This window comes from Haliaeetus albicilla, chromosome 5, assembly GCF_947461875.1.
Source record: "Haliaeetus albicilla chromosome 5, bHalAlb1.1, whole genome shotgun sequence".
Lineage (NCBI taxonomy): Eukaryota > Metazoa > Chordata > Aves > Accipitriformes > Accipitridae > Haliaeetus > Haliaeetus albicilla.
The window spans coordinates 1937568-1964902 of NC_091487.1; positions in this window are offsets into that span (position 1 = coordinate 1937568).

A 27335-nucleotide genomic window follows, 5' to 3' on the forward strand; every position below is an offset into this window, starting at 1 on the left:
TCAGTCTTCTACAGCTATTCAATGGTAGTAATAATATACCCTGTTTGAGGTATGTTAATGAATCTGTCATTAATTAGAAGTAAAGACACAGGTACAACCTTCAGTTGAGAAGGGTGGTGGACAGGAGAGCTGGAGATTGGGAAGATGTGCTGAGTGCTACCATAGTATGCCTTCCCTTCCTTAACTCTCTCGACCGTCCACAGCCGGCCACTGCCAGAAGCAAGGCTGGGCAAGGGGAACTTCTGTCTCACCCAGTTTGGCAATTTGCACCTTCTTGTGTAGTTACAAACTCTTTACTTATTTCCCATCTCCTCTACCTGTATGATATGTAATGCATTGCAGTACTAGTAGTTGAGAGCAAACACTGCAGGAAAATATTCAAGAAACAACACTTCCATCTGCCAGCATCTATCCAGAAACATCAGTAATCTCTCTAGAAGTTGCAAAATGAAATTCATGTGTTGTTGCTGAAACAAAATTACAATATTGAAGTCTTTTCTGGTCCAGTTTTGTAAAAACCAGGTGGAAATCCCTCAGGAAATAGTCTGAGACATCCTGCATATATATTACCTGGTGGGCTTACCTCTGGTGTCCCAGGGCAGGGTGGATCTCCTTTCTGTGGGGCTTTCCTGCCTTCAGAACCTGTGCAATACTCCATGCGAACACCTCGGCGTATCCCAGGGTGCTGAATCATCTCCTTTCTAAACAGCACTGTCAAGTGCAATCTGGATGGTCAAATTAATCCCATACCTTTTGGTATTTGGCAGCAATTTGACAGGGATGATGGCAGTTTTGAGCACAAGCAGAGTGCAATCCAGGCGATTCAGCCAAGCAGCCAGAGTTTCAGACCTTGTCTCAATAAATCCTTCTGCAGTTCATACATCAGTAAAGGTAGCCTTGCTTGCAATTTATAAAAACCTTGTGTGTGGCACAAGAGTTTTAATAGTCCAAATGATGGCTTTTAAAGGCTGAAGTTGAAATCCCATTCTCATTGAAGGCGATGTTCAAATATCCTATTGCCATAGTGGGGCAGAATTTCAAATAAAATATTTAAAAGTGTTCTTTTACCCACTTTTTGGTGGCTGTTCTGAATTGCCAGCGATTTCCTGGGGCACTGCTCCTCTGGCATGGTATGCGATGGGTCTCACTTTATCTTAACAGTCTTGTGCCTGCAAAAGCTCCAAAAAGCAGTGCACTGTTCTGAAGGAAAAAAACAGAGTAAAAAACTGGAACAAGACAAATGAAACCCTGCTAAGACCCCATTCCTGTATATAAAGACAGGTATTAGGTAACTGTCTTCCATAAAAGAAAGCAAAAGGATTTCCCTTGAGGTGGAAATAAAAATATTTCTGTTGAAGCCTTCTGCAATAGCTCTCATTTTCCCTGTAATAAAGCTTTGACTGTCTCGTGATTTCAGCTGCACGGTGGAGCCCTGTCGGCATTGGCCCCCTTGCCCCCACCCAAGTTTTAATTTCCCCTCTCCTCCGCCTTCCCACCAGCAGAGCTTGAGCTGAGAAGAAGCGTGGGGCTGCACCACCCCAGGGCTGCTGAGCATCACTCGCCTGGCCATCGCATTTCCAAGCGCCTACGGGCTAGCTAAACCATGGGCGGTCCGTCGCATTGTCGCTTTAGCTTGTCTTTTTTAAGAACGAAAAGAGAATTGATGGAGATAGGAGGGTGCTTCGCGTCCCCTCCCTGCGGCAGCGCGTGGGCTGGGGGCAGCGGTAGCGTGCTTTTGCTTTGGACGTTCCTCTCGTTTCCCGCAGCAAAGCTGCAGGAGATCCTGGCTACGTTAACTTGCTGCTGCGCCTCATCCTTCCGTCAGTCACCTGCCCCTGGTGCCCTTGGGCTTCCTGAGATAGGAATGCTTATTTTTGTTCAACTACAGCTTTAAAAAACCACATCTCCAGCTGTACTCACCCCTGCTCGCAGAGTGACAAACAGCCGTGCTGAGCCACCCGAGGTGGCCGAGGTTTCTGCCTTGCCAGACCCGGCGTGTTCCCGTGGAAGGGGAATCACCAGGAAATGCGTTACTTGCACGTAGCGCCAGCAAATGGCATAAATAATTTGTTTTCAAGTCAAGTCGCAAAGAACCGCTTTCTCTGTTCCTGGCTGCAAACTGCTATTTTTACCTGTGACTTTCTGCAAACCGGCTCCCCCCATGCAGAGCATCTGTGGTGTGGCGGCTGGCCAGGACAGCGTGTCACAACCCATTGCGTCTACACGTCGCGGGATGCTGCCTCACGCGAAACGCAGATGTGATCAGGCCTTGGTGTCGAGGTGTAGCAGGCTGAACTTAGAGAGGCTTGGGAAAGATGCGTGGCCAAAAAGATGAGGAAGAGAGTGAGTTATCAGACGTGCTGCATGCGTGGTTTGAAAGAAATGGAGCTAAACACCAGCTTTTTAGTAAATGGCGTTTGCTGCTGAGGTGGAAGGGGGGGGGTGAAATGTGGGTGCGTTTTTTTGCTAAACAGCTGTCCAGTGAGCCTCAAGGGTTCAAAGAGCACAGAGGAGCAGTCTGGAGCATCATTTTCTGTCCTGCTTTCTGTTGATTGATCCCGTAGCTTGAGGTAAAATGCAGCATTTGAGTCTCCGCAGATTTAGTTTGTTCACAGGTAACGATTTGTTTTCATAAGGGGATTGTATTTACATAAATACAAACATTTAGTCATGACTTAAGGAGGGTGAGAGAAGAGCCTGGACAGCAGCAGTATGGAGTAGTGAGTGCCAGGAAAACTGCTGGTGTGGATGGATGCTGGAGTGAGACAGAATAAAAGAGTAAAGCACCAACCTTAGTAGGGCCTGGGAGGTTACCTGACCCTTGCGTTTTTACATTTTCAGTCGCTGTTTTAGCTATAACAGAGCATCCTAGCTGAGTTTCCTTCCCGGTCGCTGAAGTCTGGTACGTTATTAATTACTTTAGGCTATGCTATGGCATGTCCTCGTTGGCTGTGGCAAAAGCAATCTTTCCAATAGGAGGGATCCTGCAGCCCACTCTAGCAAGGTAAGGGCAGCACTGAGCCTTTAAACTCCTCATCAAAGTCGTATTCCTGTTCTCTTCCTTTCCGAGGTGGTAGGTCGGGTGAATCTTTTCGTCTGAGGGTAGTTTTGCTGGCTGACTGGAAAGATCTAATCTCACGCGTGTGCACGAGCTCATCTGTGTGGCTGAACTGGAACTAACTGGTCTGAAGCATGCATGGATGGGGATTTTGGGTGGGCGTGGGGGGAACTGGGCACCAAAAGAAAGGCTGCACGTAATTTAAGAACTGATCCCTGGCATTTCCACTGGGAATTTCTCTAAGGCGCTTAGCTGGGAAGAAGTCTTTTTACATGAGAATAAGAAAAATGTTCCTAGAACATGAATATTGGATTCTTGCACTTGAGAGTTTCCATTGGAAATGTGATTTTTGGAAATGTTCAGGAAAGTAAAAGAACTAGACTGCTAATATACTGTCAGAATTTGCCTTCTTGGATGTAGTTGCAGTATTGGAGCAGTAAGTCTTAAGATACATTTAAAGTCTCAGATGTCTTCAGTAATCAGGCTTCCCAAAATCTTTTATGTGTGTTTTCAGGAGCAAAGCTTCATAATCCCTCTTGGTCCATCACAAATGAGTCCGGAAACACCACGTTTGTAAAAGAAAAGTAGGTGTATTCTTGGGTGGTTTCCTGTGCTGCAAGAGAGCTGCCCTGAACGCGTCTGTGAAATTCAGACACAAAGGCTTTATGCCAACCTGGTAGATGCCAGGGCTCCTTCTCCAGAACCATCAAATCTCACCTCATTTGTTGGGAGCAGCACACACCTTGAGACACCCCGTTCCCTGCGTCGGCTCGGACACTGCGACAGCAAACAGCTGTACTTCAGCTGGCTTGTTCCGTGACTGGCTGTGAAGTGTCGCTGCCACTTAGAAATCTGGAGTGAGCTGCGCAGTCTGAAAAAGTTCAGTTTGGGGTCAAGTTTCCCGAAATAGTACCGAGCTGTACGAGTCAGAGGAGAACCTAATCCTCCTGCCGCGGGGAGGGGGTGTCTGGATCTGACCCGCTGTGGCTGCTGCATCTGTTCCTGAGCATCTGTGAGCATCGACGCAGGCACTGTCGCTCATCGGGGAGAAACACGTGCGTGTGCAAAAATGGATGGCACGTCTTCATAACGAGGGGTTCAGCTTTGTACTGCGGATCAGCCTCACAGCTGTGATTTCTAAGCGGTGATTTGTCTGCACAGGTAAAAAACAGACCTGTAGCTGCTCCGGTGCCAGCGAGAGTCCGGCTGATGAGTGGTAAATAGATGGACACGCAGGGCTTTGTCCTGCTGCCATCTCTGGGCTGAAATAGCTCTGTGATCGTGCAGGTGCTGGGCGCGGGAGAGCGAAGGAAGGAAAAAAGCCTGGTTTTCCACCCCGAATCTCATTCATGGTCTAAGTAGGGTGGAGGGAGGATATAGCGTGGAGCAACCCTAAAGATTTTTAAGGAAATGGTGAATTAGGCTCTATTTGGGATGGGGGCTGCTGGTCTGGGGGCTTCTGCCCTCTCTGGAGAGCACTCTGCTGGTCCAGAGATGTCCCACCAGAGATTTTTTTTATTTATGCTTTGAAGAGAATGATATTTTTATTTGGAGAAGCTGTTCCTCTACACAGATTTTGGGCGTGTTGGAGAATTTTGCAGCTGTCTCAATGTTTACCACTCGATTCCTTATTTATTTTTTTCCTGAAACCGTACAAGCCCAAACAAATTCTCTGCCCTTTCTTCTGTCAGTGCTCTCTGTGTTCCTTGTGCTTCCCTGTGTGTGAACATCTCCTGTCACTGGAGATCACTCTTACACGGGAGAGCAGAGCAGCCAGCACCTCCGGGGCAGATAGGGACTATCAGCACTGGCTTTTGTTAGCCAGAAATACGGAAAACCGCTATCAGCTTCTTTCTGATGCACTTCGCCTCTCATGGGTGAACCGGAGCCAGACTCATCTGCTCACTAGAGCTGAGTCAAGCTTAAAAGCCCTTCAAGCCACGACCCTGCCAGTGCAACCTGGCTGATGGGAGCTCTCCTGCCTGCTTGCCAGTCCCAGGCATTTTGCACTGAAGAGGTCCTTCCCTCTGGCGAGCCCTTGGGCTGTCTCGGGCTCTGACCTTGCTCTTCAGTTCATAAGAATGAAATGGGAGAAAGTTTTCTTTTGCTATGGAACGAATAAGCTGACTCTGACGCGCTGCACAGTTTTGGTCAGCCAGGGCTTGCAGAGGAAGGTGGTGGAACAGATGTTCTGCTTCAGGTCCCTCTCGCAAAAAACTCTGGCAGATCAAGCGCTGCCTTTGTTTCTAAAACTGTCCTCGTGCCCTGATTTCAGGGACCTGCTGAACGAATACAGGTGAAAGTAATGTGACATCTCATGGTCAAATGCACACAGAGCGATGCAAAAGGCAGAGCCTTTGAGCTGTTTTTAAATAAGTGTGTTTCTGCCATAGATAACAGTGCAGCTAGGGGAGAATTCAATGTGTGAGGAGCATGAATCGAGAGCCTTGCTCTCAGTCACTGGAAAAAAATCTCACTGGGGTGACTGCCAAAGCAAAGGCGGCACAAAGATGGGCTTGCAGACCTCTAATACATTGGTGGCAAATAAAAGAAGGGACTTTGTAAGTAATATAGACTATTACTAGCAGACAGCAACTGATTCGTTTCCATGGCAATTTTGATCCTTTTTAAACTAGACTCCTTGGCATCACGGGCAGGTTTGAGGAGAGCTGTGCCCCTTCCTGGGGTCCCCACCTCCCTCGGAGGGTGAGGCTGCAGCGGTGGGAGGTAAGGCAATACCCTGCTCCTGTAGTGCAGCTGAATGCCAAAATTTGGCCCTTTTTGGTGAGGCAGTGACCCTTGGCGGGGCAAGATGAGCAAGCCCCACAGTGGCAGCAATGCTTTGGCTTCGCTGCTTGAACGCGAGGTCACGTCTCGCTTTCCCAGGAAAGGTGAGGAGGTCTCCAGGCTTCCTCTGAAGAACAAGAGGAGCACTGAAGGATGGGAGGGCTCTGAAGCTACTGTGCAGGGGAGCCCCAAGCTGATCGTCAGGCTGCTGGTCATTGCGTTGTGGACCTTCCTCCCCTTGCCCTTCCCAGGAAGCTTATCACATCGCAGCATGGTAGTGCAGAACACGGTACTCCTGTCTGCCGGAGCGTGCAAACAGCAGGGATATCTCAGTGGCGAGGTGCTTCTGGCACTGCCCCACCACCAAGGGTCATCTCAGTTAGGGTACATATTAATGTTTGCTGTTTGGCTTCTTGCTGGCTGGCCCCCATCCCTGTTCTTAGGAGGTGTGGAGATGCGTGTCCACTGTCCACCCAAAAGCATGACCCTGGAGGCTTCTCAATGGCAGGCCTGCCTGGGTCTGCCATCCAGGCAGCAACTGTTGTTCCCTGCCTTTTCTTCTCATAAGGTGATGTGCACCTTGAGTCTTCCTTCCTCAAGACTGGTCTGCAAGACGGGGAGGAAAGCTCTTCAGCCACCTCAGTGGTGACAGTATGTTAGGTGCCACTGTCCTAAACCGTGGGGACTTGGCGTATGCTTCTCGATGAGCTGCCTTTCCAGCTCCTTGCAGGGAGGCTGATTGCTGTGCTTGGGCACAGGAACTGGAGATGACTTCTAAAGGATGAGTATGTATGGCCTCGGAAGAGTTGGTAAAGCCTAAATCAAAATGGAAACTGTAAGCTATTCCTGGTGGCAGATCTATGGAGGAGGCTGGTTTAGGTCCTGATCTTATGTTTATAGGCAGAAAATGGAGTTTAAACTAATATGTGCAAATATCTCGGGATGTTTTTAAGCTTTTTCTCTTTTGACTGAAGATCTCAAAACCAGTAAGAAAATTAGAGGATGGGGAAATCTTGGTGGGTTTGTAAATGACTTGGAGAAAAAGGTACAGAAAATAGGACATGTCTGAGTCTGGGGATGCTGAAGCATTGCTGAAGTTCTTTTTGTTCTCTAATGACAGAGAAGTCTGCCAGTCTTGGCTCCGCTGCAAGCTTCGTTCTCTGTAATTAAAAATCAATTAGTATGTTTAGCAATTATCTAATTAACTTACTAAAGCTATCATGTTAGATTCATATCCAAACATGCCTCTAAATTGTATGTGTAAGTAATAATGTAAATGATGCATTTATTGCTCACTTAAGTTTGAATTAATTGAAGCATGTGACATTTTTGTTAATTTTGCACGTGCCTAATACACTGTACTTGGGCATCTTTGAATAACCAATTAGGATCATGAAAACTTTCCTGGGAACATAATTTTGCAAGTCCTCTGTACATAGGACTTGCTCCCTGAAGCTCAAGCATGAGAAATAGTGCAAAATGCTCCTCGACGCCAGCATCAGCTTGCAGGAGAGTTAAAGTCAGTGCAATTTGACGGTCTTTGGGCTTGCTCTCAGGTAAGTTGGTGTTCCAAAGGACCGAGTACCAGGCTGTACATTGAGCAGTGTCCTCACACTTGGCTAGTGGTCTTGGACCCACTGCTTCTCTGTTTCATTTAGACTGGGATCTTCATACAGCAAGAACCATTTGCTGACCAGTTGTATTCACAGCACTTACTGTGCGTACCTGCTCACAGCTAGATCCTCTCAATAATAATAGAAAAAACGTCTGATGCCAAGGACCCTGTTGTTTCCTGCATTCAGAGGTGAGGTGAAATTCATTATTGAGTTAGCATTTAGAAAGCCATCTATTAAGCCAGCTTAGGTAGTTTTCTCTGCTGCAGCAGCTCTAACAGGTACAAAAAAAAAAAAAAAAAGGAAAACATCTCTCTTTTTGCAACTAGCTCTAGAATGGGAAATGGGAATATATTTTACAGCCTCTGCTCTTTCTGAGACTACTCGAATGCCAGCCCTTTCCTGAGAACTTTGCGGTTCAACGTGTTAATGAACAGGGTGTATAGGAAGGTAAAATAGCCTTGTAATGTGCACCAGTGGCTTTGCAGAGCCAAATTTTTATTTAGTCAAGTAAACTTAATGGCTTGAGTGTTTGCTAATGGGAATTTGAGAAAATCTAGAGCAAAATGCATGACCAAATAATACACACCCCATTTCAAAAGATGGTTTTGGAATATCAGTCTGGATTACAGGGAAGACTCCCTGCGTGTTCAGGCAAAGTGACTAAAAGATGAGAGATGCTGTTGGTGATATTGTCTGGAGCTCATCCCCTCTGCAGCTTTCAGATAGTTGTAAATGCATATGTTGCTAGACAGTAATAAAGACAGAAAGCAATGCTATTGTAAAGCCTCAACTGTCTGAATCGGTGAAGCTCTAGAGGTTTTGCAGACCTTAGACTAAGGCTCTTCTCTCCCCTTGATAAGAAAAGCAGTTTCAAAATCAGACATCTGTATATTCAGCAGCTTCAGCACTACCAAGCAGGATTTATGAATTGGTGTGAGCTTCAAAGCTGGTCACTTCTACCTTATTAATAGCAAGGAATGTGGCCACAGAGAGAGCACATAGCCACTAAACGGTGGTGATAAAGCTATCTAATTGGCTTCTTAAATTCCCTGGGAAACATTTGTCCTTGGTAAGAGTAGGCTTAGGTTGTCTGGCGATGTGGAAGCCAGAGCTACGTGAGATGTAATGGTGTATGTCGGATGCCTGCGTGAGTTATTCCGGTCTGGACTCCTATGGAAGCTGGATATCTCAGATCCTTCAATCAGTTAAAAACCTCTAAGGTAAGAAAATACAATAGAAAGGGCTCTCCCTGGGAAATATAAGCATAAAGTGACTGTGGGACAGATATGTGAAGGTCATTAGGTGCCTAAAGATGCAGATAGGTATTTCTGAAGAAAAATGCATCCAGCAGTCGGTGGAAAGGAAAGTAGAGAAGAAGTAAAAGTGAGCTCAGAATATGAACAAGAAGCTCTGAGTTAGCAGGATTGAAGAGAGGATGGGAGGCAGGTGAAGAGGTGAAGGTCCAGATTTATCAGAGCAGGACTGGTATTTAAGAGCGTGCTTAGACCCAGTGTCTGGTGTTCAATAGGGATGTGACTCCAGTGTCCTGGAAGCAAACCAGCCCCGTGGGGTGGCGAGGGGACAGAGCCAGGCTGGGGGACAGGGCTGCTCGGGGGGCAGGGGGGGAGCTGGCAGCGGTTTTGGTGATGGCTGGGAAGAGAAAGACAAGAAGCAGCCAGAGTAGTAAGTAACAAGACTTTAAAGAGAGGTCTTCTGATACAATTGTAATTTCAAATTAAAATCACATATAAAAATCAAAGCAAAAAGTTCTGTGTTCACCCTTTATAGTCCTATAAAGCTGTGGCTCTGAGGACTGTCCAAGCAAGTGTTTCTTCACCATAAATTATGGGACTGTAAATTGTATGCAAAGTCTTTAAAGCAGATGCAGGTTTCTGGTTTATGCCACTTTATGGATATGTCATTTTGCAAATACATATTCCATTCTGTCCTCAGATCCTGACAACTTAAAGGGTATTTAATATTATAATTGTTACTGAGAAGGAAAGTAAACATTTCTTCAGTATACCTGACCTCTTACAGCACTTACAGCTTTTGGAGTTAACAGCAGGCACTAGAGCAAGTGACTGATTTTATCATCCTTAACATCTTGCTGACATTCATAGGCTTCTGCCAAATGCGCTTTCAGTGTTTGGTGTTTCATAGCTACATGAGATGCTCTTAAATTTTCTAAGTGCATGTTACAAAAGACACGGTCTTCCAGGAGCAGAAGCCCACTAACTTGCATTCCTGTTCTGCCACCCAGAACAGAAAATGCATTAAGGTCTGTTTAAAGTTTTCATTGTTTTCTTTGCAGTTGCTTTACAACCTACTGGAGCTGCTGAACTGTGTCATAAGTTTGGAATAATTTAAAGGTTGTCTCCAAGAAGTAGGCAATTATCCTATTTGCAGCTGCCTATTTCCAGCGTGATCTCCACTGTAGTAGTTGGAGAGCACAGTTTTGTTTGTGGCTCTGAAAGCATTGAAGAGGGGTAATATAAAAAATAAACTAAACCTAAAAACAGTTCTCAGTTTTTAAAGTGTGGCCATAGAAGAGTCTCCATTTCCCCTTCCTCCAGGCCACTGTATGGTCACTTCCATTTGGAAATATTTCTCTTGTGGGAACTTTTCCTCAAAGCTTTGATACGAAATCCTGATGTCTCCAGTAATTCCTGTGGGATGAGCACCTTTGTAACACTGCTTCAGAATGTTGCGTGGTCCCTAAATAATGCATCCTCACTGCTTCTCTCTGCAGAGAGAAGGCGTTTCATTTCACAGGCAGAAGGCTGCATTTGGAAAGAAAGACAAAGTAATTTAACTAAGGCTATATATCAGGTCACTACCACAGCTCAACCTCATCTGCTGTTATTCTCCAGTGTTTGTTCCTTGTTGAATGCTTCATTTTTTTTAGTGTAGTGGAAAAAGGATTAAAGCTATGGATGCTTGAGGGGGAACTGAGATTTTCTCTCTTCCATTTCCCCTCTCCCTCTCCAGCAAGCCTTTGCCACACAATCACTACTTATTTTAAAAGTACCACGCAGAAGTAATGTAGGAAAAAAAAAAAAAAGAGGAGTTGACTTTAAGAGGAATTAATTTCCTGCTTATATGTCTAACAAGGTACTGAGCGTTTCTGAAGCCCGGCCTGGACTGTGATCCCAAATAGTCAGCAGACTGGCCCGTGGGCTGATGTTTACATGCTGTCAGTTTTTCCGTGGGCTATTAGTGACAAGTGACTAGGAGCTTGCTACGATAATCCTTGTGGTGGCTTGGTACTTAACCATACCACTGGTGCCAGGCAACCCTCCTCCCCCAAGCCCCTCAAAACCCACAAAACCCCCTTCTCAGTTCTGCAATATATCAACAAATTAATGTTTTAGAGTTCTCAGGCTTGCAAGTATCTGTACAATTATTATCCATAGGTGAGATAGCAAAACCGTAGAATTTTTCTGTTCCTCTCCAGGCTTGAAGGCAAGAGCCCACAGGGTTGTGGACGATGGGAGAGGATACCTGGAGCTGGCTGCCTTTGCCCAAGCTCTGTGGCTGTGACTGCTAATGTCCTAGCAGCAGATAACTTACTGAAAACAAAGAGCTGCTTGATAAATCCCTGACCAGGTCCTCTGGCTTGCATGAAACCTAAAATCATGCAGAGATTTCCAGTCCTGGGGATGGTGTGAGCTGGCTGCTGAAGGGCTGGTGAGCCGTCCAGGAAGAGGCGTTAGAGCTAATATTCAAATATGCAACTTGAATAAGAAAATGGGAGCTTCCAGCTTTGATTCTGAGCAGCAGGACAAACTGGCTGAGAACAGGAAGGTGGACGGTAACTCATGAGCATGACCATGAAATACAGAGGTCACAAACTGTAGGAAGGCTATGGAAGAATAAAAAGTCCAGAATATGGAAAAAAAAAAACCCACCTCCCAAAAACTAAGGGAAAAAAACCACCAATGACCTTCAATAGGGCAAAGTCCAATGAACTCAGAACTGGTAGGTAAGATCCTTTGGGAAACAAGCCCCAGTGAAAAAAGTTCAGGAAAGTTGGCAGTTCTTTAAAAATTCTATTAACGGCACAGGTACAATCCATCCCAATGTAGAGGAGCAATAAGAGGGGTAGTAGGAGACCGCAGTGGCTAAATCATGAGGTCTTTTATTGACTGAGCAAAAAGGGATCGTACAGAAAGCAAAAATTGTATCAGCTGTCTGAAAAACAGAGCGTAGGAGAGCACTGTAAGCACAGAGGAAAAAGCAGAAATACAAAGTACAAAGCAAAGGTCAAGTAGAAAGGCACTCAGAAGTGCAGCTGCATTAGCTGCAAGAAGAGGCCGAGGAAACTTCTGGGTCATGACTGGATGAATGCAGAGCGGAGATTTGCAGATGGTGCCTTCAGAGATGGCTGAAGCGCTGAGTGCTTCTCTTTTGTCATGTCTTTGCTGGAAATCACAACAGCCAATGCCATTAGCAAAGAGGTAAGCACTCGAGCTAAAGGAGGGAGAAGACTTTTAGTAAAGTATTTGCATAAAGTAACTGTTGTTGAACTAGCCTGGTTTGAGAGCACCATTTTGTTCTCACTGATTGTTAGCAGTTACCTGTGAAGAAGATGGGAGAGGGTGGTTCAGGATTGGAAAACTACTAGCAAGATCAAGGATGGAATTATATCTGGGGTCACCTTAATTCTTGGAGCAGAGGGCTGACCCCAAACAGCTCTCGAAAGAACAGGACTGTGTACCAAAGGTGATGTCAGTGAAACTGTCCCCATTTACAGCAGCTGAGGCTCTTGGGATTTCTATTAGTTTAACAGAAGCTGGTGGTAAATATAAATCAGTATGTAGCTGTGAGCTTTCTATTTCCTCGTCCTTATCTCAGCTTTACTAGATAAAAATTATATTTTGAAAGGTCAGTGCTTGTGATTTAACTGTAAACCAAAAATACCTTCTTGGACAAATGTTAGAGCTCTAGTTTATCCTTGTAGAGAGTTTACAGGGAAATTATGTACAGAAGCTCTTTGGGAATTTTACACATTCATACTCTCCAAGAAGGTTGCAGTGAAGCAAATAGTAGTGGTGCAGCATTAAAAAAACACTTCTGCATTGGTAGACAATAAATTGCAGCAGGAATTCATGACTCCTGACCAGGTCATAGCTACACTGTGCGTGTTGAAAAAAGGTATTTTTCCGGCACTTTGCTAACTAAAGGCTCTGTTGGCAGCTATCTCCAACAATCAGGTAAAACCCTCCCTTGCAAATACCTCAGCTGACTCTGGGTATGGAAATGCCGTTGCCCAGGGAGCGTGTGTGCAATGGGCTGCACGAGTCTGACAAATGAAGCAGATGCTTGTTCTAATTGAGTAACCTGACCAGAACTGGAGCCTTTATAATAAAGCCAGATGTATTGGCCAAGGCTCCTCCTGGGATACTTTATTGTGGGGAGGAAGAGGAACCTGGGAGAGGCAATACCGGCAGAAGCGATTTTTCTAGTGCTAAGGTAAATCACAGCCTTTCACTAGATGCTATCTTGGAGCAGGGAAGATACCCCTACACTGACATTTTCCTTTCCCTGTGCCCCACCAGGTCCATTTCCAACGTCTTGCAAAGGCCTGAAAGGCCCAGATAGCTAGACATTTATTCTTGCTGGCAGGGTTATTGATGAGCTGACTGCCTGATGGGCTGGCAGACACTTCGTGTGCAGGGGTAAAGGCAAGCATCTGCAGATGAGCAAACTCAGGTCTAGGATCCATTTTCTCATATTTATCCCCACTGTTTTCCCTTGAAAACACAACTAAATGTTATGGGTGGTATTTTTCTCTGGAGAGGAAATGTAGAGGAGAGGCATGTAGAGGTCTATTTAAACATCTCAATAAATGGATGAATTTTTCAGTTGTATGTTTCTTGATAAAATTTCATCCATTTACTGTGGTGGGTTGACTCTGGCTGGATGCCAGGTGCCCACCAAAGCTGCTCTATCACTCCCCTCCTCAGATGGACAGGGGAGAGAAAATATAACTAAAGGCTCATGGGTCGAGATAAGGACAGGGAGAGATTGCTCACCAATTAGTGTCATGGGTAAAATAGACTCGACTTGGGGAAACAAATTTCTTACCAATCAAATCAGAGTAGGATAATGAGAAACTAAAAACTAGATCTTAAAACATATTCCCCCTACGCCTCCCTTCTTCCCAGGCTCAACTCCACTCCTGAATTCTCTCCCTCCTCCCTGCTAGCAGTGCAGGGGGATGGGGAATGGGGGTTGTGGTCAGTCCATCACACCTTGTCTCTGCCACTCCTTCCTCCTCAGTGGGAGGACTCCTCACTCTTCCCCTGCTCCAGCGTGGGGTCCCTCCCACGGGAGACAGTTCTTCATGAACTTCTCCAACATGGGTCCTTTCCATGGGCTGCAGTCCTTCAGGCACAGACTGCTCCAGTGCAGTCTTTCCCATGGAGTCATGGCCATCTTTGGGGCATCCCCCTGCTCCGGCATGGGGTCCTCCATGGGCTGCAGGTGGGCATCTGCTCCCCTGTGGACCTCCCTGGGCTGCAGGGGGACAGCCTGCCTCACCATGGTCTTCCCCACGAGCTGCAGGGGAATCTCTGCTCCGGCGCCTGGAGCATCTCCTCCCCCTCCTTCTGCACTGACCTGGGGGTCTGCAGGGCTGATTCTCTAACATGTTCTCACCCCACTTTCCAGCTGAAGTTTCTGTTGTGCAGAAACTTTTTCCCTCTTCTTAAATCTGTTCTCCCAAAGGCTACACCACCACCGCTGATGGGCTTGGCCTTGGCCAGTGGCAGGTCCATCTTTTAGCCGGCTGGCATTGGCTCTATTGGACATGGGGGAAGCTTCCAGCAGCTTCTCACAGAAGCCACCCCTGTATCCCCCCTGTTACCAAAACCTTGCCATGCAAACCCAATACAGTTACAGTGGTATCAGGCTGTGGCACACCATAGCTGCACATCTGCTCAGAGCTGTTCTGAAACAAATGCAGTCAGCAAAAGTGTCCACATGGTTATAGCCACTCACATTTATGAAGGATGGCTAGGAAGAGAAATGGGGAAAATGACTGGAGACTAAATTCTGCTAAGCACCATGTTTCTACAAGACTGTAGAACAGCTGCTACAGCTCTTATGGATGGGTTTGTTTCTAGTGCTCAGTTATATCCCCCAAATCTCTGCCTTTGCCATTACCCAGATGACCTGTTGCGTGGCCTGACATGTCAGGAAAGCGTTAAGCTTTTTTTAAGCGTTAAGCTGGAAGGAGGTAGTGGATGAGCAAATGGGGGCTGAGTTATAGTCCTGATCTTGCTCTTCTCATCCTCTGTGTCCCGGAGGAAGTCTCACAGCCTCATCATTGCATGCTTTGAAGAAGAGACTTCAGCCGGTCAGTGCTCTTGTGGTGCAGCACACCGAGGTCTTGAGCTCAGGGGCAGAGCTGCTCCTCCCTAGTTCAGAGCAACAATTTTCATTTTCCAGCTCCAGAGCTAGGTAAGCTTCATGTCACCAATGAGTTCAGAACAGAAATGTATGTGTAGCCTACTTTATCCCCTCCCCTTGCTAGTTACATTTCATTTATGTGATAAAAGCAGGTCTGAACCACAGCGCACGAATAGTTCTAGCATGCAGTTGTGGCAGTAACATGCCCAAGATATTTTATCCTCTGTAAATCCTCCTCTTTCTGACCCAAGCGTACAAATAAGATGCTGAATAACATTGCTGAGGGAGTAAATACCTCGTAACCAAGCAGGTGCCTCACTTTTCATTTGTGCCCGTGTGAACATTTATGATTTTATTTCATAATGGCATTGCAGTGAGCTGCGCCTTTACAAATAGGAAATTAAATCAGATGGTGATGTAAACCTGCAGAGGAGAACAGGCAGCTGTAATGGTTCTTTATTGCTTATTTCATCTGCGGTTGCATTTTGCCATCGTCTGGTGCTTAGTGAAGTGTATGATTTATTCATAGAAGACACTGTCACAGCCAAAGGGTTGTACAATAAACCACTGACAAGGCCTATGCCAAAAGCCATTAGGAAAAGAGAACAATAATCTAGACACAAAGTATTTACAGACCAAGTTGTCTTTAATTTAAAATCCTTTACTAAGGCTTGATGATAATTACATCACATTTCAAATCAGCTAATGCTGACAGGTTTCTGTGTTTTCTGCATGGGCATTAAAATATCTGCAATAATTGAAATCTACCTTAAGAAGCCACAACAAATTAATGTCATCTTAAGGTCATTGAAGCACTCATGCATGCTGCTAAGAGCCAGATTTTTTTTACTTAATATTAGCACCAGGCTGGCAGAGTTGTTGGTATGACGGGTACATGCTTAATATGGCTATTGGGCTGGATCCTGATCTATGGTCTTTTTTCCTCCTCTTCCTTCTGCTTCTCTCTCCCTCCCTATACAGAGGTATTTATATATATGTTTAAAAAAAAAAAAATATATATATATATGCTTTTCTTCTTTGTGAAGGGGTGAGGTACCTTACTAAGGCAGGGATGGAGAGATGCTTTAAAGTCTGTAAATCCATTGGAATTCCCAAAAGGACCATGCCTTGGAGGACTGCTGTTCCCCTTGCATTTCCCTGTTTGCTACAGCTCTGTGTCGATCACTCCCCACTACAGATTATTTTAGGAGGCTCTGAGTGCCAAGGGTATCTGTGAATCCAGTGTAAACCAAGAGGATAAGATACTGATACCAAAACGCATAGGGGCGACGGGAGGGAGATGTCGGTTTGTCCTTATTCTGCTTTTGTATACACCAATGCACGTTTGGAAATGGAGCTGTGCAGATCCAGCTTTTCAGTAAATGGGAAATGGCAGATGACAGGGTCATCGGAAAGCCCCTGTGCTGTGGACCGTGCGGCAGCAGTGGCCCCGCGGGCTGCCCACAGCTTCCACTCCATGGTACGGTCCCTGCGTAGCCGTCGGCAGGTCCCTGTGTCGCATCTCGCTTTGGGCTTTCGATGTCTCATTTACATTTCTCATTTTTTGGAGCCTATGCTCCAGAACAGCCTTCACAAGCAGAAGTCACTGTGGTCTCTATACTGCGATGGGAGGGAAGCCCCAGGGAAGGGCTTCACAGCAGAGGGCACGTCTTGGTAATGGGAATTTTTGGAAATGCTGCAGACAGGGCTATGGCTTTTCCCCACACCAAGACGTCTTGCTAAGACATCTCTCTGAGGCAGGGCGAAGGTGCCCATGTTGTGCATATCCATCTGGAAGACAGACTCATTTATTATTTTGAACATTATTTATTATTTGCTAGACAAGGACATTGGTGGCAGCACGTCAGGCACAGGAGATGGAAAACTTTGGTACCTGTATGATATTAGTGACACCTTGCTGGAATAAAGCAGATTTTAGTGATGACTTTGTGAAAATACCTATATTCTCTGCAAACTGTATTCATTTTTGACAGGGGCCCTTAATTTTAATTTGCCATACTGTTTCCTCTAAGAAATGGGGAAGTTTTCTTTTATTGAGGGTCAGCACGCACTGTCAGTGCTTGGAGGTGGAAATAACTCCTTGTCCTCTGCTTTCTCAGCCTGATTCCCATAAAATCTTGGCCAGCCTGGAGATGACTGGGTGCTCCAGTGTCCATACCAAGAGTCATGGAGAAATGGAGGGATCCTGTGCTGCAAAACTATGTTGTTAGCATTTTCAAGGCTCGTGTAACGCTGTGTGGGTCCAAAAAAGTTAAGCCTGAATACAGAGTGTGGCTGGGGAAGAAAAGCAACTGAGTCATCCCAAAGACACAAGTATTGCTTTGGAGTGGAAACTGGACATTTAGATTTTTCCCTAGACTGCTAAAGCTGTGATTCGTCCTGCACCAACTGTGTCCTTGGAACAAAAATAACCGTCAATGGAGTATAAAATGCAGATTGCTTGAGCATAAAAGTATAGTAGAGTTTTGTGTAGGTGTGCTTGTTAAAGGGTTAATGCCATCAGATGTCCCTATGCTGTTCCCTACCAACATATATTTCATTGCATTTTACAGCTACTTTTTGGAGACAACAGAAGAAAAATTAAAAGGAGTCGGATCTGCCTCCTTTGTCACTGCAAGTTTGTGGATGATGCAGTGCAGCATGCAGGTAATTGCTATGCAGGTGTATGCAGTTGCAGGGTTTTGACGATTGAGAGCAGCATATCGATTGCTCAGTGTCTGCTCTCGGGAGGCCCCACGGAAGAGCAAGATAAAGTGCATTCTTTTGCTAATATTTAAATTCGCTAGAACTTTGTTCTTGCTTTATTTCTCTGTGATCTCAGATGTTGCAGAGATGTAAGGAATTGTTAAGGACTTTGAAAGAACACATTCTGGTTTCTTTGTGATGTACAACGAAAGCACTAGGAGTAAGAAATCTGTTTGTAAATCCAGCAATGTAAAAACCCCTTTAATTAACAGCTAACCTAATGAAAGTAGTCCTTTGCAGAAACAAAACACATCTAGAGGTCTGCCTCTGAGCAGGGATACATTTTGTGTTTATGGTCCCTTCTTGAAAGATTTGAGGGTACTTTTGTTATAAATCATATTATTGTACAAAGAGTTTAAATAGTCTTTATTATTCCCAGCAGTTTTGCAGAGAAACTCATGTCCTTTAAACAGGGTTTGTAGCATATGCAGCGGCTTTTGTCATGCCTCCTGCTCAGCAGATCTCCAGGCTAGAAGCTGGGTTAACCATGGCCGTGCCTGGGGACCTTTGGTCTGACCCAGTGTAGTCATTCTTGTGTTTTAATCAGCTTTAGATAATATTTCCTAAGAGTTTTCAGCAGCTGACATGGGCAGGCTGGGGAGGGAGATGGGGTGGTGAACACCTGGGTGGCCGTGCTTACTCTTACCAGGGTTGGAAAAGATTTTGAGGATGGTTGTTTCATGAATAACAAATTCATTTGGACATCATGAATTCCTACTCTTCTGCGCAAAATGGGTTTAGACAGCAGATTTAACTAGGTGATGATACTGGAAAAAAATGAGCAGTCAAGTGTTTAGGCACACAAGCTCCTGGAAATTCAGAGACGCTCCTGATATGAGCTCCCAAATCTTTGCACAAGTAGAAAGGCCCAGTTGGAATTTTTATGGAATGTTGTTTTTTTTAAAAAAAAGCAAACAGAAATCTTCACCTCCTCGTAGTCTCTGAAATAAGTGGAATTCTTCTATTTAGGGTAGTTGCTACAAGAGCAAAGGCTGAGGGGTCTGGCCTTATTTCTGAGCATCAGTTGCAGCCAGAGTGTCTGTTTCAGAGGGAGGGTTGTGACTCGTCCCTTTGGGACATTGAGTGACCAGATCAGATGCTGTCACCGGTTGGGCACCAGGTCAGATGCTGTCACCAGTTGGGCCATGGCCACCCACCCCAGGATCTCCTCCGGCAGTGGTGGGAGGAGGTGGGAACTAACTTTTACCCAGAAATGAAGGCTCTTTCCCCTCCTCTCAACAGCTGGCAGATTTCTGCTGTGTCTTCTGCTTCAGGAGATGTTTGTAGAGCTCCAGTAAACTGCCGCTCATGCCGCTTCTCCAACGAGAGGCAGCACTTAGTTGTTCTAGGAAGGGCACTAATGCTAAAAGCAGACCAGGAGAGAACCAAGAAAAAACACTCAGTCAAAAGCATGAAAATGCTCCCACTTCTCTAGGAAATCTCCCTCCACCTCCTCTCTGAGACTAGAGGACCGTCCCATTCTTGTGGTCTTCATCCTTCCTCCCTCCTACCTGTCTCCCAGATCCCTCACGTGTCACAGGGTTCGGTGTGAATATAAGCAAAACAAGTGTCCGCCTTCACCCACAGGGATTAAGAGATGGCAAAATGTAAAGAAAGAGAAAAGAGAAAAAAAAATATTGTTATTTTCTGGCAATAACTGTCGCCGCCTGAAGCCAGTAAATTGATGGGGGGGTTTAGCAGAGCTGACGGTGCTGTCACTGTTTCTCACATCTTGTCTGTCTAAAGCCCGTGGCTGTGGGATGGGATTAGGTTGAAGGGCCAGCCTGGCACTGCGGCCAGTGCAACCCAGGGGCCAGGCAAACCCCAGCCTTTCCCCCCTGCTCATTTCTGAAGCTCTGTATCTGAAAATGAATCCCTGCATCTGCTGGTTTCCATGCTGATTATTCGGCAGGGGATTCTGACTGGCCTACCGTAGCTTCCCCCAATTTTGTCAAAAATTACATTCAACAACCTACTGTTTTTCATCTGCGAGCATCACACACTTTAAAGGACTTCTCTGTAAAGAGTTTTCTCCAGCCACTGTTTTCAACAAGCATGAGATGCTGATAGCTTCAAAAATCCTGCTTGGAATATGGCATTAATATTTGATCTTCATTGAAGCCAAAGAGTTGTCTGACTTCTGCAGACAATGCAGAGAATAATAAAGCTTTTGTTTGTTCTTCCCGCAAGAAAAAAAAAAAAAGGAAGCTTCGTTTCTGCTGATGTAAAGTGAATGCTAATGAAGGCGCTTGTTAGTGGAGAGGCTACAGCCAAGCTCTCCACTTACAAAAATTTTCCAGAGCTCTAAATAGAGAAGAAGGTGAGGGAGGAAATCTAGGCAGCAGTGGGAGTATCCTGCCACCGTTTGATTTGTACGGCTCTAATTTTCTGTGTTTGTGCGTTTTCAGAACTTCACTTGGAAAGGGAAAATGCAACAGGTTTGGGGTAATGCCTCAGTGAAGATGTGCTACTGTATCAAAATGAAGGTATTCAAGGGAGTAGATCACCCATTTTCACAGTAAACCAATTTGGGGGGGGCATTGTGATGGAGAGGGTTTTCTTGGAGTTTGGTCAGCAAAAGTTCTCCTGGGTATTGCCAAGTTTCTATCTTGAAAAATAAATAAAATAAGCAAAAGCTGATGCAAAAAAAAAAAAAAATTACTAAGTTAGCACAAATACACTATGGAGGCAATGTAGTTGCATGCCTGCATGTATTCTGAAAGTTAAGATTATTATCTGTCTTCTCTCACTGCAATTCCAGCTTGGCAATCCAGTTGCTCCATTTTAACCAGTTACTGTACACTTCCTTTCGTTAGGAGGAAAGGCCCACCACCCTGCGCTTGCCCACAGATGAGCCTGAATAGCTGGACATCTTGTCTGCGCCTCGGGACGAGAGGGCTGAAGCTTCTGGCTGCAACCATGGTTGGTTCCTGGGGAAGAAGGAGCACCAGATAAGTTACAAGAACAACCTTAATTTTTAGAATTTCTGGATGCTATGTTCTTGATCTATATCCTTCCTGTTGTGCTAATGCTAGAAATGTTTGGGTTTTAATTACTTCCTTGCTGTAATAAAAGGTTGAGGGGGGGAGAAATGTAGCTATAAAGACAGGAGTGGGAAGACTTTTGGCAGGAAGAAAGGAAGAAGAAAGTAAGTTACTGCCTACTTAGAAAGTAATGATATGAGCAATTACCACTCTGGTGGAAATGAGGTGATCTCAAATGAGAAAGTCACTTCTGAGACATCCTTAGCAAATGCATCTTTCAAGGATGGGACCTTCTCCAAAAAGCATTTTAACAAAGTATTTTTAATGGGAACAATTTTATCTTTGGATTGGGAGAAAAACATGCAAAGTCTACTGTTTCTGAGCAGAAACATTTATAGTGTTAAAATAATGCTGAGCCAATTTTCTGGAAATCTCAATTATTTTCCCTTTGTAGATTATAAAGTCAGCCGAGGGTCTGCTCTAATGCCTATAAAAGTCAATGGGAGATTTTGCATTAACTCTCCAGAGAGCTGGATCAGTTTGGTTCTCAGCTGCAAAGCCTTTAAGCTTTGCTATTTTTGAGTTATGTGAAGGTAAGATTTACATATTGGTAAATTGTACCCTGTGAGTTACAGAAGGTTGGTGCTAATTTTCCCCAAGCACGCTGGGGAGAAATAAGATATGCAAGTAAGACCTAAAAATCAAATATAAATGTCCAAGCATATCCTTGCTGTTGTGCTAAAAGTAAGTAAGTGCTTTGTTTCATTTCAGTTTTTAGATCGCATAGTTGAGACTGGGAAGTGATTTAGGATAAAAAACTCATCCGTGTAAGCAGAACAAGTTGCCTGCCATAGCAGTTGTCCCCCGTGTTATTTAGTGGCTGCTGTTCTTGAGTTTTAGGAATGAGTTGTCAGATTTTTCTCTCTAGCCATTGAGAGGGACATTTCCTAGTTCTGCCTTTGTCTGTGTTGAGTAATTATAGGGTATTTTTGCCCTTAATGAAGATTTTAGCTTTATTATTTAATGTTTATGTTAGGCTAGAGTTTAGAGGCTTTGTCCTGTTTGCGGCTTCACCATGGCAGGAGACGTGCAAGTCTCTAGCAAGAGCTGCTCTTTCCCCTAAGAGTGTGTGTGCTAAAGGACCAGGCTTTTAGGGATTGGTTGTACAAGCACATTTTTCATAGGAAATAAAGATACAGGGGTGCTTCAGCCGTCTTTGTAGCAGGAGGTCCAGGAACTCTCTTTACTCCTAGGTGTTTTTGCCAAATAAAAGCCATCTCTATAAATCTTGCCTTCCTGATGGCTGGTTAACAGTAATGAACAGAAGTGGTTGATGGGTTGGTCCTCACCAGCACAGCCATAGGGGAGGCCAGCAGATAGAGAGGAGCACAGGGGTGGGTGGGCACGCACACACTGAAATGTGCTGCACTATAAATCGGGCAGACCGGCACTGCAACGTCTGCCTGCAGCCAGCCCTCTGATTTACCAACATCTACTGTGTTTTCTGCTGTACTCGATTCCTCCCAAATGTCCCAGCCATGCAAATACTCCTAAAGGCGAGTTTCCACTGGGAACAGACGGGCACAGAGGAGCAAGAGCTGCCGGTGCCGGCAGAGCTCGAGCAGTGATGAATTTTCTCTATTATTTTCACCATGGTCTGAAATGTGCCATCGTCTCTTAGGCAGTAATATTTGCTTCCTGGCTCCCTGCTCGCTGGCTTTTTAAGCTCCAATAAAAGTCAGCCTGTGGGTAAGCCTACTTCTATCAGCATCCTCCAAGCTGGCTCCAGTGTGCTGTAAATGCGGGCTTATTATGCCTCTAAAACATAAATAAAACCAGAGCTCTCTGGCCCAGGTATGGCAGCTGTGAGAAAACATATCATGTTCCACTTCATTTCTACCCGGACTCATCAGAAAGCACTATCTGGACAAAAGCAAATGGTGTGATTGAAGAGGCTGTCCTCTCTTCACTTACCACTGCTCAGCGGTCCTTTCACTGGAGTTAGTTTTTTTAACCTGCGCTTCTCTCGTGTTCTGTGAAAAAAATGTGAATTAAAAGGAAGTCCCGCCCCTCTTCCCAAAGCCACAGCACCCAAAGGGGCCATGTGACAAGAGCCATCATTAATGTCCTGTTCGCCCATCACCCTGGCCTGAGCAGCTCTGTTTTCTTCCTGCTTCTGCCAACCTTTGCACAATGCACGAGCACCCCAAAAATCTCTCCCACCATTAGCAATTCTATTTCCGTCACATAAAACACACCCTTCTCGGGCTTTTTTTGGCAAAGAGTTGACTTAAAAAACAATCCTGGTTTTACTTTTTTTTTTTTTTTGTCACACCCCTAGCGTGGTTTTGACGGATAATTTCAGGGAAAATGAAAAAGAAGTTCCACCCCCCCCAAAAAAAAAAAAAAAAAAATTTCAAGGCACTTAAGCCTGCATCTGGGATTTGTCATCATGAAACCAGGTAAAAGCAGCTCAGCTGTGGCTGGGACAAGCAGGTCCCACCTGTGAAGGTCATGGAGAGTGGACGGAGGCATTGCTTCGCTTGCCCCATGTCCTGCCAAACATGCGGCCAAGTCATGGGGAGCATCCTGGAATGGGATCACAACTGCATTATTTTAAACAGCATTTATTGCAAAAACTTTGCTTCCTGAAATTTGCATGGAAGAAAAATGATTGAAGATGCCTGGTAGGCTGTGGGTTGGGCTGTCTCTGCCGGCAACCCTGAGCAGAACAAAAATATTAATGTTCTGCCGTGTTATTGTTTGGTTTTGGTGTGCAACATATGTTGGGGGGAGGAAGGCATGTTGCAGGCACAGTTACTGCTTTATAGACATATTACAGGATGCATGTGGGCAGCATAGTAGCGAAGAGAGTCTTGGTGATGTCCCATGAGAAAAGATCTTAATTTAGTAGTGAGGGGACTTACATATGTTATGGAAGTTCGGAGCAATGCCAGCCATATAAACACGCTTTGAGATGGATCTCTAAGACGCTTGCATCATTTATGTTTTTGTTTTTCCCTAGCTCGTTTGGTGGAGGCTGATTCTGATGTAGGATAAATGCTCTGCACATGGATGGCTTTTCACGGTTAACAGTCAAAACCATTGCTCTGCCTGGGTTTTTTGGTTGTTCCATTTTTAAAAGACTGACCCTATTAAAAAAATCTCCAAGAGTAATGACAAAAGCAGATAAAAGAAAAATAGAATGGGTATTAATTACCTATTTGTAAATTATGGTGAAGTGAAATATTTAAAAGGCTGAATTTTTAAAGTGTAGATACTATAAACACTAACTATTCATACAGAAAAAAATCATTAAAGCTACATTAGATGCCTGACATTTTTTGTATACCCATTTGAAGAAAACTGTCTCTTGATACCATGCAAGCCTAGTGGGAACAGTCACTTTCATTGTTTGATTTCTCAAAGGAATCTATGCATCAAAGGTCAAAATCATCAATAGTTAACCAAACTAATTAATCGCTCTTAGTATCATTATTAAACACAATTTTTAACATAATTTTTATTTAATTCCTCTCATGTCCACCAACTCGATAAACTTTTTTACAAGTTCTGTGTTCTAGAAATTTAATTGCACTTTTATTGTTGTGTTTTGAGTTAATTATATAGCAAACCAGGTTTATCTCTTATATATTAAATCTAGCAAGTGCTCTTTTAACAATCAATTGATATTTAATTACAACAGAGAAGCTGCCCTATTAAATCTAAATTAAATGCTCATTCAAGACTATTAAAGTGTTACCAGACCATCAAATAGCAAATGCGATACAATGCAGCATAAACCATTATGCGGCTGGTTTTCCAGTGCTGCTTTGTAAACCTGAGTAGAAAAGCTGACCTCAGATGACATTTTCTTCAATTTTTGGTGAATTCCTTAACAAAATTACCTTTACAAAATCGATTTTACTTAATGAATGGTAGCGATGACACAGGGCCTCCTTCATATCTTCTAGGTTAGACATAATATTTTAGAAGGGAAGGATTCATGAGAGGTTCCGAAGTGTGGCGCAAGGAGAAGGCAGGAGACACCCCAGCTCTCTGCCTGTTTTATCCTCCTGTGACAGGTCAAGAGGAGTGTGATATTGGCTTTGAAGCACTGGTAGTGTTGGAGGGCAGGTAGACATGGTGATGTGGATAGCTTTATGTAAAGTTAATGGGCAAAGAGAAAGAGAAACATTAAATTAAATTGGGAAAACTTGAATTGTTTATGAAAAAAGTGTGGGACAGAGTCATCGCTTTCCAGAGCAAACACAGAAAAATTCATCACGTTTCATTAAGGTTTTGCGTGGATGACATTCTTATATACTGCTTAATCAGAAAAAATAAGTCTGGATCTGACCAATTACCAGTGCTGAACAGGTCTGGAGGGACCATCTCTTCTATATTGATTACCTGATCCAAGCTGTTGTTCTGCAAAGCCCCGGGCAGTTCTGGTTTCGTTGCTTTGGCTGAGCCACTGCAGAAAGACAAAACGTGCATGTGGCAGACTATGGGTGAAAAAGCCTGTGACTTCTTAAATGTATATAATGCAACCAGCAATGCCGTTGTTTGTTCATCCTTTGTGGGTCCACAAGCACCCAGAGCATCTGACTAAGCAAAGCAATGTCGCTCACAGTATTAACTGCGTCTTAGCAACATCCAGCTCCTTTGGCTGAGCCCATTCTTCATCTCTGCCTGTGTGAGGGGAGTCTGATTTACTTCTGATCTCTCTCCTGGTTAAGGGGGAACGGGCCCCCTTTCCCTGCTTTGAACACGTAACTGCTGAACACCAACAAAGCAATAACAGCAAAGCCAAAGATGATGCAAGGAAATAGGGGTTGGAGTATTTATTTTGACTAATGGGGCACCATATTTAAACCAGGAACTTTTTTTTTTAAGTTCTTATAAAGAAAACAGTACTTAAGTTAAATACCCAGAAGGTTTTTTTGCAGTGCGATGTGGAAGGCATTTAAGTGACTAATGTTTCATCTTGAAAGAGGAACCTCTATTACTCAGTGTAAGCCATTACTTCTGATGAGTTACGGGTCATTCATCAGTCAAATCTATAATGTATCATACATATTCATGCCTGTATGTTCTTAGAAGAGCGATGTTAATTTTGGTTTCCCTGGACTTGTTTTCCATCTTCATTCACCTGCACACTGGAAGCTTCCAGTTTAAAAAAAAAAAAGTGGAGATTTCTATTTGATAATCTTTATTGGGTCAATTAGCAGTGGAGCAACCCTGCAAACAGTTAGGAACATACTAATGTCTGTGAAAAGGCGTTTGCTCACAGTGGAGGTGAGATTGGGCACGAGCACTTGCCAAGCTCAGTACTTTGGGCCTAATAGAGCCCACCACAGAGATCAACAGATGTAAACTTCCAGTTCAAGGTGTATTTACACTCAAAATGCATTTGATTGCGGCAGAATTTTGTGATCAGCTGCAAGTATAATATTGACATATGAATAGGAAAAGAAAATGAATACTTCCCAAATTTTCCCCCTGCATCTCCCATTCTGAGGTCAAGATGTAGTTTCAGTGGCACTTCTAGGCTCACAACCCTACAACTGATTAGTGTTTTCTGAGGCATAAAAATAAAGGCTTCTAAAAACCCAGATTAAATACCCTTTTGACCTGGTCCAGGGAACAAGGCGGAACGTGGTAGATGCAGAAGCACTGGCTGCTCTTCGTGGCTTTGCCACTTACCTGCTGGGTGAAGCTCAAACAGCCTCTTTATTTCTTGGTGCCTGTGTTTCCCTTTTGTCTCTTCAGATCAATAGCCAGTCTGGGAAGAGGCAATGGTTTGGACAACGTGGTTTGCTGTAAGTTTGGACCTTGAGGTGCTAAACAGTTTTCCTTTTAAGTTCAGGCTTTGTCGATTTTTTCTTTTTTTTCCAATGAAAGAACAAAATTGATTCTTTCTTTTGCAAGGTGAGACAAAAAAAAAAAAAAAAATGCTCTTTTTACACAGCAGGATAAGGAGGGGGAACTCTTTGAGCAGAATAAGAAGAAAGTCTGCTCCTTGCAAGAGCATCCAGGGAGCGTTTGTACTGCTAGTTCAGGAGCCAGATCTTTTACAAAAATATATCCCTTAAGTAATAAGAAGGTATTTCCACATTTAGAAGTCAAGAAGAAATAGATTTAGCTGGTGATCCCCTTTCTTTTAATCAGCTTAGCATTATGCTCCCAGCTTTCACTGAGTAACAAGAGACAACGATCCATCTGTCAATATTTAAAGACATTAAATGCCAGAGGTGTGCCAAAGCAGGCTGGAGTACCATCATGTGGGTAATTAGCAAATGGAGGTATGCAAAACACCAGGTTTTCAAGTGCACAATCCAGCAAAAAGCACTCGGCAGCAAACGTGCTTGGCCCGTGCATCACAGAGCTGCTCTGGAGGCTCTCACTCCTCCCTCACCACCTTCAGGACTTTTTCCCAGCAGATTCAGGGAATGTGCTGCCGCATTTCCACCTCTCAGCTGAGGACCTTGTCCATGCTGGATGAGGAGTTCCAGGAGACCTAGGTTGTCTTTGGGCTCAGACAAAAACAAGTGGTAATTTTTATTTTTATTTTTTTTCTGAGAAATAACACTCTTGTTTTCAAGCAACTCTAGAAAACAATGTCTAAGCTTCCACCAACTGCGTGGCCTTCTGTGTTTGACTGAGGGCTAGCTTATATTTTTTACCATAAATAAGTGATCACCG